Source organism: Anopheles gambiae, chromosome 2 (assembly GCF_943734735.2).
Source record: "Anopheles gambiae chromosome 2, idAnoGambNW_F1_1, whole genome shotgun sequence".
Lineage (NCBI taxonomy): Eukaryota > Metazoa > Arthropoda > Insecta > Diptera > Culicidae > Anopheles > Anopheles gambiae.
Genome location: NC_064601.1, coordinates 21,985,333 through 21,999,753, shown reverse-complemented (window position 1 = coordinate 21,999,753; position 14,421 = coordinate 21,985,333). Strand labels below are relative to the sequence as shown.

The following is a 14,421-nucleotide window of genomic DNA, read 5'->3' as shown; positions in this document are numbered from 1 at the left end:
CCCGGGGGTTCGACGTCGACGAGTGACTTTGCGAGTGCAGTCCAAAATACGATGGGTAGAGAGACAGTAGGGGGAAAATTCCACTGACGTGGAAGCGTTAGATTATTTCTTCAACTCTTTTTCTTTTCTCGTTCATACCGTTTATTGCACGCGTGAGTAGCGGCTGGCGAGTGCAAAGACAGTGGCTTTATGTGTCAGAAATGTTGGGGCCACAGTCCTGCTCCATACCACAGTCGCCAGATTAAGAAATGATGGAGTATTGTCAGCGGGCGGGATCAAATATGATTTTTAAAGAGTGTGATTTTCTTGAGCGTCTTTTTTCACTGGATTAGTTCGCTGGTTGGTCATCTTCGAGATGGAGTTTCTAGAAGGATATCTGTATGAGATCCGCCGGTTTTTGTTGGCCTTTTCCCACTACTTTCGAATTCGCACGAGGTTCTGTGAAAAAATTCATTTTGAAAACAAGAAAGCCAAATGCCAACACACTGTAAATACTCAGCCAAAGTACATTTGAATAAGTGGTAGCGTATCGCCCAGCTGTAAACAAGCTGCATGCGCTATTGGGTTTTTAAGCACATTAAATGTACAATTGCTCCCCTTCCGTTAAGCTGTTTTTATTTGCCCTGTTAATAGGGGTCCCCCCAATAGACTAAATGCGATTTATGTATTTATCTCAGCTCTCGAGCACATGCTGTTCAGTGGTCTCACGGGCTACAACCTCAAACGAACCTACCAAACCAGCATCCCCGAACCACACCACCACCAGCTAATGAACCGCAAATACTTTTTCCCACCAGTACCCGTCGTACCACGCCAACGCCCCTAATACCATGTGTCGATGACGGTGTCACAAAAGCTTGCTTGGCGCAAAGAGGATACGGTTAAAAGTTAGCAATCGCTCCACCATCTCCTCCCTGTGCACGACTCCATTAGTCCGGTTCGGTGTAATTGAGTCAATGGTTTTGCTGTCCCAAAGTGAACCGAAACCTCCCAAATACGAAGGTGATAACGTATTGCCACAACACCACCGCCAGCTCGTAAATTGGCAGGTTTCAGTTGGGTGCTGACCACGCTGTTTGCATACAATCTAAAACCACTCGCACCGAACTTAGCCACCGAACCCTTCCATGCAGGGCTCGCTCTTTGCAGAGTGAAATGAACTGCAAACGCAGTTGCAGAGCTAACCATCTATTACATGGTCTCACACTAACCTACCCTATTTGCACCGATCCTCTCTCCCTGGTGACCGTAAAAGCCCGATAGAAACAATACTACTAATGGTGCGCACTGTCACACACACACACATACACTCCCAAAACCATGACCGGGTATCATTTGGGCGGGGAAATATTTGGCCACGCGAACTAGACACTCCCATCACACCCCCCCTTTTCCCCTTCCTTCAGATCAGAGTTCCACTGGTTGGTTTGGAAAATTGGTGAGTCGTTCGAGAGCCATTAAACGCTAGTTTTGGACGTTCATGGTCGTGTGTACACGGACGGTCCTGTCCCGCAACACCACCAGATGGCACTAATGGGCACTTGAGTGGTGGGACGAGGGAAGGGGTAGAACGTTCGGCAAAACAAAAAATAAATAAAACCGAAACTCCAACAACTCCCGGCGGCTAAAGGGAGACGGTCTGGGGCGGTACTCGCCCTCGTTCGTTCGTTCACCCGTTCGGTCCCGGGGCAAGTTGGCACTACTCGTTTATTTATGCTGTACGGACGGCCCGAAATGGACACCATTCATTCGGTGGCAGCGCCACATTAGGACCAACGCCGTTTTGGGCTCATACGCTGTGTTGCGGAATGGAAACAGTTGGCTGGAAGCTGCCCACAGTCACCACCGCCACAGCGGGGGGAAAGTCGCAAAGTCTCTACGCGTCCCATCACTTGGGAGTGTCCTGCGGTAACGAGATTTCGGATTATTTTTTCAAAACAAAAGACACATCGGCCACACCAACGGGCACAAAAAAGCCCGGTCTCACAACAAAGCTGAAAGCGTGAGTGGTGAGGTGTCGTACACCTCTTTCCACTATCTTTCACCGCGCCCACTGTGTTGCAAGGTCAATTTACGCATAAATAACGCGCCACTTTCGCCACTTCCCCTCGGAACAAACTCCCCAGCCAATGGCTCCCCCAGAACCAAAGGAGAGAACCATTTGCCTTTCGATCGTACTACCCCGCTCAATGATTTGTGATGCCCAAAGCCCAACGGTAGCGACAAAGCCTGCACCGCCGTGGGATGGTTTTTGAATACGTTTAAATCAAAGTCAGCGCCACTCTTTCCCACCCGGACGGAACCCAATCCCCCGAAACCATTAAAGCAAAATTATACAGAGATAGGTCGTTTTGGCAGCGGCCGTCCCTTTCCGTTGTGCCATCCGGTGCGAACAGCAGGCGATTGAGCTCCCATCTTCGTTCGTCTTTTGGTCGATCAAGCGTGATGGTTACCATTTTTTATGGTAGCACAACGGGTGCAAAAGTTTACAAACTCATTTACAAACCGCGGGATGTGACACTTTTGGGGCTTAAATTGGGCTCATGTTGTGTTGTGGCGGACCGCACACCGGCACGATCGGGTGTGAATAATTTACGGTACCGAAGATGTTGAGCCGTACCGAAATGTGGGTGGAATTGTTCGTACAGGTTCCCTCTGTAACCCTGCTTTACACCGACCGTGTAAATTTTATGTCGATTCCAGCAGGCAGCGCAGTAAGGGGACAGTAATGTCGGGACATAACAGTCGATGTTGGACAGATTAAATTGAAATAAAGGAGAGCAAAATCAACACACAATATATTGAGTTTTTCAACAAATAAAAACTCAAACTATATATTTGAATGAAGCAAGATGAAAGAAGGGTTTAGTGAAATGCAATTTCAATAGTGTAAACATTTGATATTATTTCAACGGAACTCCAAAATTGTAATTATCTCCTACAATTAAAAGGGCATTGATTTCAATCACAAACTTGATTGGATATTGGAAGGCCAGTTGCTCTAGGAAATTATTAAACAAAAAAGCAGTAACATATCATAGCAAATGCCTTTACTGACTTTATTTATTTAGGCATTCCTACCCATCCCAATAGTTTACAGTACGGTTATTAGCATGAGAGCGTGTGTATTTTACCATAAAATCACTAACGCTCAGTTACATCCCCGCGTTTGCTATTTGTTTGCCGTTGACACACAGTTCGAACACGTTTTAGAACACACAAGCAACACGAGGATGGGCATGTTATTGACGCAGGTTTGTCGGAAACAATCATCCACAAATTAATGCACCTGGCCGGCGTGAAACGGGCAAGCTCGAGCACATGTCACCCATCGACACGGACATAGTAAAGGATTTTATTTGTTTTCCCATATGCGCAGATTAAGCGCCAACTCCATTAGGATCTGTGCATGCTTCATTGCACGATGATGAAAAAAAACAACCACAACAACAACAACGCAACAACATTTACTTTAATCAAACACTAGTGAAGCAAACACACAGAGCATGCATGCACGATCGTACGGACTTGTTTTGTGGGGCGGGAATTTGGTGGTGGTGGTGGTGGTGGTGGTCAGTTGGTGCGCCACTTACACGGCCACGGTAGGCTTATGGTTGTTCAGGCATGCAGGATTGCCCTACTGCACACCTGGGGGCCGCTTATCTGACCCGGGTAGCGCCGTAGCGCGCGCCTGTTGAATTAGCAATGAGGCAATACGTTCGCCTGGCCGGTCCCGCTGTCCCAGGTGATAATCTCATCGCAATCGGGCCGGAACACGAAAAAGTGACATTAAGCTCCTACACTGCTAGGCGCGTGTGGAAAAATGCCGATGTGTTTGTGTTTTTTTCCAGCTTTAGTTGCGTTGAGTTAACGAAAACAGGAGCGGGAACAGAAACTCTAAATGAATTACCGCTAGAAGTAGGACGATATCCCTGCCTAGCCAGTGTTCATAGACACTGCTCTAGACGTGCTTTAATAATCTTGTTTGCGCCTAAATGTTCTTCTTGTCGGAGCGTAAGAGCGAGCGCAATTCGCCGTAGTACCTCGAATTCATCCCAGTGCAAACAAAACCTTCACCTGGCACGGTAGCTGGTTAATCTTTGCGAAATTAAACGCAGCGAAAAAGCCATAGCACAAGCACTGCGCTACAAAGAAACAGAGCGCGTCTGTTGTTCTGAGAACTCTTCTCAGCGTGGTGTTAAATAACCGTCCGAAATAACCGGGGCGGGACAAATACGCCGTTGAAAGTCGATCCTTCACTCTCATCTCTTCCTGCTGCTGCCATGTTGAGGGCGAAGTGCCTCATTCAGCCGACCAGCATAGCGTGCCCTTGCTTTATCGCCGCCCAGGAACACACACACGCGTTTAATGCGCCAAACAAATGGAAACAGAACCCCGAAACACGCCACGGAAGCTGGTCCTGAGCCATCGAAATCTGATCTAAATGCCGACACTGGCGCCCCAAAAACCCAACTCCACCCAGCTTGCTTAGACCTTAGCTTGGGTTGGCCTGCAAAGTTTTTCAAGTAGTTTGTTTTGTTTCGTCCGTGAGCGGTAGTGATTGCGCGAACTCCTTGAGCGGATCTTGAACTTTCACCTGCGCTACGATGGGGTCGGTGGTATGCGGTTGTATCCCCCCCCCCCCCTTCAGCAACTCGAGCTGAACCGCGCACGCTTAGCAAATATTGGCTCAAAACATGTTTGGCCCCATTCCGAGGACAAGCAAAACACTCGCCAACGTAGACGGTGTTTGGTAGATCATTTCTTCCCCCCTCCCCCCTTTCCTTTCGGCACTCCCGCACATATGTTCCCGTGTTTGTGTGTTGCAACCGAACCGAACACTCAGGAAAGGGCGGTAAAGCTGGAGGTAAACAACTGAAGTACGAGCGTTTAACGAGTGGGACAGGCCCGGTGGAAGATCTCGCGAGTGAGAGGTTTTATGAATAGGTAGGTTTCTCGAGAATGAATTACGAAAAATATGAGCACCCACATATTTCTACCTCTTCTTCCTCGCACGCACAAACGGTGAAAAACGGTGGGTTTCATTTTCTACACACATTCAATCAACATTCCCCGACACCGGAGTGCCATTGTTTTCGCTCCCAGTGGCCGGTACGGTAAAAGTATTTTCCGTAGAAGTGGCCCGTTTGCAACATGACTGTAATCGATCGGAGTTGTTGGCCAAACGGGTGGGCGGCGGCACGCACCCCCTCGTTTGCTAAATGTGCAAAGTGAAGCCACCGCTCAGTGTGTGCGCCTGTTTGACATATTGTTTTTCCTGGAACATATCCAAGATGGCAAGCCGTATTTGACAATGTTAATCCTGTGTGTGTGTGTGTGTGCGAGTGTGTGATTTTTTCGCCCTACAACAACTCGGCTGAACTTGATTTGTAGCACATTTTTCTCCAATCAAAACATTCCATTTTGCAGGAATGCTACACTCGCGGCATTTCAATTCTTCCTGCCAGTTTCGCCTTGCTAAACGTTAAATCTATGCAAATTCAATTTACAACAGAGATGGCGAGCCAGCCGCTCGAGAAAACGGCAACAATGTGTGCGAGAGCGCGGTCTCGATCGGAATCATCCTGCCAACCCGTCCCCGGTTGTGGCTTGCCGAGACTCTTTTCATCAACGTGACGCACACACACATGATATCCAGAACCCGCAAGGCTTATCAACTCTGCGCCGGCAAAACGCTGCCTGACAATCTGACAAAATTCGAGCAATTCCACGCTTCGTTAGACCTGTTTGGGCGCCAGCTCAAAAAACCTTCCACCGGGAAAGTAACGAACAATGAGCACGGACAGGGCGGGCATGATGCTAAGGGGTGGTACACGGATAAGGGGGTAGAGTAAATGGGGGAATGAAAATTCCACTCATCTAGCCAGTCATCCGCCCGGCACATCTAGCTGAGAAAATAAGAGATAATTTCTTTCGGTGTTTCTTTTACCAAAACGAGCCATTCCTGGACGTGTATGTGTGTGTGTGTACTTTCAGCAAACCGGTGGATGAGTGGGAGAGGGGAAAGAAGTGGGTAAAATGTGTTTTCCACAAGGGAGAACCTGATTTTTCATCCCATTGCTGTGGGAAGAGCTATGGGCTCGGTGCCTTTTTTTAACCAGCAATCGCTTGCTTTACGCATTTGGTAACGGCCCAAGCCCCGGGGGTGGCCAGTTACGGAGAGGAGAGGATTATAAATAAATGCTACAAGACATCTGCCACTGTGACGTGTCAGTTAAATACACTCCGATAAGCCCAACAGCACACATGCATACAAAACCGAAGCGCACACAAGGCAAACAGCCCCCATCGTCGTTGCATCGGAGCTTATCTGTTGCCCCGGCATAGTTGGTGGCTTTTCAGCTGTCGCTTTGGCTTTACAATCAAGCCTCGTCAAGCCCGGTTGCTGAGGTTCGTGTTGGCAGGAGTCGCTCGTACCGGGAAAATGCATCGTGTCCTGCCCAGATACTTCACCGGTACCACTACACAACAGAGCGTCATGTTGAGGAAGAACTGGTACACAAACTCATTACTCATTGCAAACTAATGGAACTTGGGCGTGTGTGTGTGTGTGTGTGCATGAGAAGGAGAGCGAGAGAGTAGGAAAATGAGCAAGTGAAAAACCAGTGCAGCAGTCGAGTGCAGCTAATCATCCGATGATAAATGTGATAAGCTGGCGGGATACCACAGCATAGTTTTATGTGCTTGCGCCATTCCAACGAGAAGTAGACAGGCAGAGACAGGAAGCAGTGCCTGTAACTATGCATCTTTCCGGAGTGACTGTCTTTTTAATACCTCTTCACCTGGCTGTGGTGAGGCAGCGGCAAAGGGGAACGGATGCCCACCACATTCTTTCGCGTGAAACCGTTTACCAACTCCCGAAAGGGTTTCTGGCCGTGGCGTTAGTTTGCGTTTGATCTTACACGAACGATGGCTTTGAAATGGCTTCATTTGCATTAATTATACCGTACGGTAGCGCAGATTGTGGTACGAGTTTCCACCAACAGCTTTGCCGGTTTCTTCGCAACAAGCAATCAATCAATGCGTGTTCTTAAGGGCGATACCGTCGAGTGATTCGATAGAGAAAATCTACCTCTACTGGCAGTTGGCTGGCAACGAGTCCCGCCATTGACCTATAATGAACTTCGGTAAAAGCAGATACGTCTTAATCCCAATAGAGATCGAGTGGGGGGAGTGCGGGAGAGGATGAGCACACGCTAGCTTTCTCACATGGAACGCGCAATAATCAGTGCACGCGCACATGTTGGGATTTGTTGGCAACCGAGTGATAATAACGCTCGACAGAGGCTGAGTCCCTGAATCGTGAGTGGTTTCGTTCGCTGAAAACAATAAGACATTATTGCGGAATGTGCGTTATATATCCTTCAAGAGCGTTTGTGTGCATGTGTGAGTATGTGTGTCGATGAAAGAGGGAAAGTGAAGAAAAGTCAATCAATCATGTGGTGCGCTAGAGCTAAAGATAGTTAGCAGCTCGAGGAAAGGATGAATCACCATGATAATCAATCACTTTCGATGAGGCGATGCTACCTTTCATAGAGCGAATGCTACGCAGATGCTTTAGTGTCGAGCACGTTCGCATAAGGGAGCTAAATATGGCATGTGCGTATTATGAAGTTATGCATTACATATTTAAGCGACCAAGTGGAAAAGTTTGTTTTTAGATTTAATGAGGAATCAATAAAAATAATTCATCACACACAACCGTTTTGATTGCCATTGCACGCCTTACCTGACATAAAAGTATATCCAAAATGTTCGATAAAGTGAACTCTTTTGCCTTCCGCATGAAAGACCAGGCGCCTCCATTAGAATTATTATTTTTTTCGTTTCATAAATTCAAACAAAAATGCAATAAATAAAACGACCAACGTTACACATGATGCTGTTTACAGTTGTGTAGCGTTAGAATATCTCTCCATACGTAACGTCATATCTGTTAGGTAGCTGATATATTACAAAAGACCAGGCGTCTCCATTTGCTATCTTTCTAAAGAAATTTGAAACATTGAAAGGTTTCGTAACTTCAGTCTCCTGGGTAACCGTCACACAAAAAGTTCGTGTCAACCTTTTCTCTTTCTTTCAGTTACAATTCAACAATTCACTTGTACCGTAATTGTCCTATTAAATTGCAGCGACAACAGATCAATCACCCTTCAATCACACACTAGAGATGGGTAAATTCAACAAAAATCCGGAATCGCTTCCGAATGACTCCGCCAAAATTGGAAGCGGTTCCGGAAGGTAGGTGCAAAACTCCGACCTTGGAGCCGTCTGGAGCCGTCCGGAGCCGTTCGGAGCCGTCGGAGCCGTCCGGAGCCGCTAGTCGGCAGCCGGAGCCGTCCGGAGCCGTCGGAGCCGTTGGAGCCGTTGGAGCCGTCCGGAGCCGTCGGAGCCGTCGGAGTAGTTGTAATAGTCGGAAGCATTCTGAAGCGCATTAATTTCTCGATATTAGTGATAATTTTATTGTAAAAAACAGCTTACGAGTAAAAAAAGAGTCTTCTTCATTTATTGATATGAAGTTTTTTTGTGTGTTTGTTTTTTTTTCAAAAATAAAGCCAAAAATAATTGTTTGCTCCGTATATATATAGAAAAAAAAAATGAATCAAATTAGGAAGTCAAGGAGCAATAGAACTATGACGGGAGGTGGGTTTGATAAAATACGAAACAACGAGGCAGACGAGTGTAATTATGGCAGTTTTGCACGGTTGTTTACATCGACTAACGTGTATGGTTTAGGCCGCACTTGTTTTTTACCGAATAACATGATGGCACATGGACAAGACAATGAATATAACTATCAATCATCCGTCCATCTTTTATGAAAATAAAGATCAATAATAGTTTGATTCATATTTTTTCCCTATATATACGGAGCAAACAATTGTTTTTGACTTTATTGTTTAAAAAAAATACAAAAAAAAACTTCAGAGCAATAAATGAAGAAGACTATTTTTTTACTCGTAAGCTGTTTTTTTTAATGAAATCATCGCTGATATCGGGAAATTAAAGCGCTTCAGAAGACTTCCGACTATTACAACGACTCCGACGGCTCGAACTGGCTCCTTCGGCTTCGACGGCACCGACGACCCCAACGTCTCCAACCGGTTCCGTTGGCTCCAACGACTACGACGGCTCCGTCGGCTCCAACTGCTACGACGGCTCCAACCGGCTCCGTCGGCTCCAACTGCTACGACGGCTCCGACCGGCTTCAACGGCTCCGACGGCTCCAACGATTCCGGACAGCTCCAACGGCTCCGACGGCTCCGGACGGCTCCGACGGCTCCGACGGCTCCAGCTGCCGACTAGCGGCTCCGGACGGATCCGAACGGCTCCAACGGCTCCGGACGGCTCCAGACGGCTCCGGACGGCTCCGACGGCTCCGGACGGCTCCGGACGGCTCCGACGGCTCCGGACGGCTCCGACGGCTCCGGACGGCTCCGGGCGGAATCGACGATTTGAATTTTTCGGAATCGGAGCCGGAGTAGCAATGCTCGGAAGCGATTCCGAGCCGTGGGTGCGATTCCGGTTACCCATCACTATCACACACCGGTACGTCAAATCCGTTGATTTTGCGAACCAGTTGGACGACGGATGGTAAAGAAGAAAAAAACATCTACCCTCACCAGACAATGATTTGTTTGCCTTTGCTGGCAGTTTTCGTCCCCCCGAGCCAGCATGACCTATCGTTACGATCCACGCGTTGCGTGCGCGGGAGGAACAAGAGAAATTGAACCATAAACCGAGAGCCGTAAAATATCGCAGGCCACACCACAAAAAGGGGTGATCATTTCACATCAACCAAACGGGGGAAGCCTACGCCTAGTGAACGAAACAGAGCTCCTGCTGCTGCTGCTCAACAGATGATTTCTGTCTGAGCTGGAAGCGAAAGGGAAAGCTGTTGACGATCTGCTGCCTACCCGGCGAGACGAGTACACACCAGTGACGAATCGCTTCGGGGTGGAGCTTTTATTTCTGAAATTGAACAAACATGAGCAGCGGTAGACCAACATCGCTCAGAATTGATTGAACCGAAGGGCGTTAGGGCACAAACGGAAGGCACTATAGGGACACAGCAAAATTGTTCGGCTTTTTTTTTCGATTGTGCAAAGAAAAATGTGATAGGAAATAGGTTCGGTGATAAATGTTTTATTTATTTTTCTTGTTGATTTGCACCGAACAATGGTGAGACTGATAACAACCTTTCACCAAAACGCTGCCAAACTACCTGGTCCCTTATAGGTGGTACAAAAAGGCATCAGCATGTTATGTAGGCTTTAAACAGCTTCACATTTCCGCATTGCTCATGCGACCAGCAATCTGTCCAGAATGGAAAATGTTTCCGTTCAAGGTCGCATTCCAAGAAAAGAATGTTTCAAAAAAGGCAAAGAGCTCGGAATAGCTTTCTTATTTACATGTTTGGCTCTACCTCGCGATATGTATTTGCGCTTATGTGCCCAAGGAAAAGGCAGCAGAGGGTGGAAGGCGACAGGCGAATGGTTTTTGTGTTGTTGCCTTCGACATCCTTGACGAAGGTGCCTCTTAGCATAAACATCCATCAAAAGGACATACGATGCATCCCGTCAAAGGCCGCATATCTTTTGGCACGTGTTTGACTTTGGCCTGCTCTGGAGTGATATTCTGTTGCCAGCTGTTGACATAAGGAAATAAGGGAAGCAGCAGGGAAGGTTCGCAGTGAAGCAGCCCCGTAGGTACTATATAACGGCTGTCAGGATTCATGAAAAAGAAATAATACACATAAGTTTGCTTCATCGTTTGCTGGTTTACAGGAAGGGAGTCAACCATCTTTCTGTATGCAACAATTTTTATAAATAATAAGAATTTAGCTATTATTGACATTGGTAAGCCAGATGGATTTGGCAAATCCACATTCATGAAATTCAATAAAACCGACAACACTTAGTACCGTTCATCCGGCCTGTCCTTAACCCTCCATTTATACAAATCAACAACCAACCGCTAACTTACAAAAAAAAAATCACGACGAATCGTCGATTATTATACCAGCCGCAGGCTGCCCTGAAGGTCGTATGTCGCTTGGGTACCAAACTTAACCAAACAGTCTCACCCACCGAGACACCTCCAGACAAACCCCACGCAAGGCAGCTCCTCTTTGATATTGTGACGAGATTTATGTTAATTCTGGCTGTTTCTTGCTATCGTTGCTTACTCTTTGCTTACAATTGGGAGTAAACCTTCTGCCGGCAGAATGTATTAATATCTGTCTAAAAAGTGCTGAAGCTAAGTTTCCCCCCTTTTCTCATTTTAATTCAATATTCCTACCCAAAAAGGCGAAAAAAACGGCAGGCAAAATGAAATAAAAAATGTACACCTTTTCCACGTTCTTACAGTGTTACAGGATAAAGAATTCAAACATCCATTGCAGCGATTTGTGGTTGTCGAGATCAGAGAATTCATCTACAAACACCGAACGGGGCTTACGACTTACCCCGAATACGAGCAGACGCAGGCCGAAGTGACTGATTGACGGGTGCGTATCCATCTGCCGGAAGCTGCTGTCACAGGCACCGGGCGATGACGTGCACGGAGGCAATATTAAAGCTTCAAGCAAGCGCTTTCATAGTATTATTTTTTCTACCGTTTGAGCAAATGCGGGATAGAGGGCACGGTCGTGCCCACATTACTCGAGTGTCAAGGATGGCGCCGCACACTCATTTACATCCGCCCCGTGCTGCGAGTAGCGCCGTGATTTACGATCTGTTTCTTGCGATGAACCGATAGCAGCAGGCAACGTGCGTTGCGGGCACGTAATGCTGTGAATGAAATGGAAAAGAAAACGTATTTCAAACATTGCATTATTTTCTAGCTGCTTTGTAAAGAAAAAGTACCAATAATACAGCACAGGCACACAGATTTGCATTTAAAATTATCAACATCGACCGGATCGTACTGGCAGGAAAGCTCAACACACCGTATGAAATGGGGCTTCGTTAGCCTAATCATACACTCACCCCTTCCAGCGACCGTTTCAAGAGTTTCGGTAGGTGTTTTGTGTTTTAAAGCAACCGCCTTTTGCCACTCTTCTTTCACCAGTAACTAGCGCTCCGAGATTCAGTAAATCACACCAAGCATTATGCTGGTGTAGTCTATTTAAGTTTGATGGATCGCCTCCTGCTTTGGTGGTGGATTGTACCACCTTCATCCTCTCCTAACCAGTGGGAAGATCAGTTTTGCTGTACCCGGCGGGTCCCATCCGGCCAGCAATTGTAGCATTAACATGCGGACGGTATCGTTGTGCATACCTTTTTTACCACCCGGTGACGTTCAAACTCCTTCCTTTGGCGTCCGTCGCCAGACTGGCCCACGCTGGAAAAGGTGGCCCATGTACGCTGGCACTGGCGGCGTGTAGGTCATAAATAGTTTCACTTTATTACAGCCACGGGACTGTACAGTGAACATGTCTCTCCCTGTGTATGTAGGTAATGTGGTGCTTCCATTCCGTGCGAGTGCTTGTGCCAGGACTTTGCAGCACGTTTCGTCTTCAGTGCCCTCCAGTGGAAGCTTTGTGGATTTGAGTTTGTGTGTATGTATGTGTATGTGTGTGTGTGTGTGTGTGTGTGTGTGTGTGTGTGTGGGTAGCGGAATTCTCGAAACACTTGCCGTAATGCATGAAGAAATACATCTTCCAGCTAGAAGGACATTATGGATGCTTCTCCTATTACCTATTCCATTATTGTGGGCATGTGTGTGTGTGCAGATGTGTTCGTGTGCGTTAGCGTATAGGTGGCATTATGCACACGGGCAACCGATCCAGTGAACAATATGTGCTCACATACACACGTCCCTCCTCGTTCATACACGGCATACCGGCCCGGTCCAATGCTGACATCCTTATTTATAGTTTGTCGAAGCCTTTTATTACTGCCGTTCAATAGTCAGGCTCGTGCCACAGGGGCATGGGAGGAAATGTGGCGACCTGTAGTAACTGAACCCGAATAAAAATCCTCCCACACTCATCTAAAGTGCCGTTTAATGGATTTACCCCTCTTACGCTGTCTCCTTTACCCCCCCCCCCCCCCCCCTAGATCACCCTCTACACGTTATTTCCTCGATTCACAAACGAACGGCCTCCCAAACATACCTTTTGTCCTGCAATATCCCGGTTCTTTCAGTTTTGTTCTTTCCTGTTGACTGCACACTTAACGATTCGGTACTTTTACAGCGATGATCTTTAGAGAAAATGGCATACACACAGACAAAGAGCGGACGCAAAACATTCCCAAAATCGGGATGGAGCAAAACACAACACACCACCGGGGCACGTCAATTGACAATTGCTTCTCATCAACCGTTTCCATAGCTTGCTACGATTTTACGACCATGCACAGCAGTCGTCAGCAGTAGCGGCACAAACCACATCGCAGTAGAGCCGCACACTACAATGCTGCAACGAGTAGTCTCTTACTCTTTCTCTCTCTCTCACTCATACACAAGCTCCCTCTTTCAGTCAGATCAAATTCTGGAGGATTTTGGCAAAGCGAATCAAGTGCATGAATGTTTCATGAAATAATCTTTTTCTTTTTTCCCCGAGCCACACACGGGCAACTCTCCCCAGCTGGGGAATTGCATGAAGTAGATTGATTTCGAAAGCAGCCTAGCTCCCCAGTTTTGTTCATCTTTTTTTTCTTTTTTTTTGTGTGCAGAGGGAGTTTCATTTGGCTATGCAAACGTCCCGCACATCGCTCGGGTGAGTGGGACTTGGGGAATACGGGCGCAGGTTTTCGGTGGGTCCGTTTGAGTGCCGATCGAATAAACGAAAGCATCCGCATCATGCAAAAGGATGCGAGCAGCTCGAACCACACACAGTGATAAAATACCCAGGGCTGGCAGCACTAGCAGCACAGGCGGCGCATTGCATATTTATGGTAAGGGCGTGCGCCTGGCGCTGGCTTATTGGAAATGATTTGAGATAGTGAGCTCAAGATTTATCCCGGCCCGCACAACAAAGCAGCAGCACGCCGCCCGCTGCACCACACGATTCAAGTCCGCCAATCGCATTTTTTTTTACCTAATGCATGTACATGTTTTATGAGTAACGCTTAGAACTGTTTTTCGTTCCACTCTTCTTTGCTGATGGTACAATGTAGCACAGGCAGCGAGTTTGATCGGATCAAAATGGGTTGAAAGGTGGTTGAGGAGGGTTTTGATTTTTTTTTAAATTTCCATAAATATTTCATTTTCAGTTAGTAGATCATTGTACAGTATATACAAGCAGGCAGCACTCTTCCTGCATGGCAAATTTCACAACGACAATATCGAAACGGCCAAAAACAATGCGAGGGCAAAGATTTATGACCGCCATAGGCAAAAGCCGAAAGTCTTGCGCCCAACCCACCCAACAACCGAAGCATTTCAAACTGG

At 47.1% G+C, this 14,421-nt stretch overlaps 1 long non-coding RNA gene across 1 annotated transcript; it reads right to left on the bottom strand.

Moving 5' to 3' along the window:
• Window positions 1-10,178: 10,178 nt before the first annotated feature.
• LOC133392153 (uncharacterized) lies at window positions 10,179-14,050 on the bottom strand. Its single transcript, XR_009765490.1, has 3 exons — window positions 13,142-14,050; window positions 11,489-11,813; window positions 10,179-10,744 (listed from the first exon to the last, which is right to left on the bottom strand). It is a non-coding gene; the product is annotated as an uncharacterized LOC133392153 (long non-coding RNA).
• Window positions 14,051-14,421: the final 371 nt, after the last annotated feature.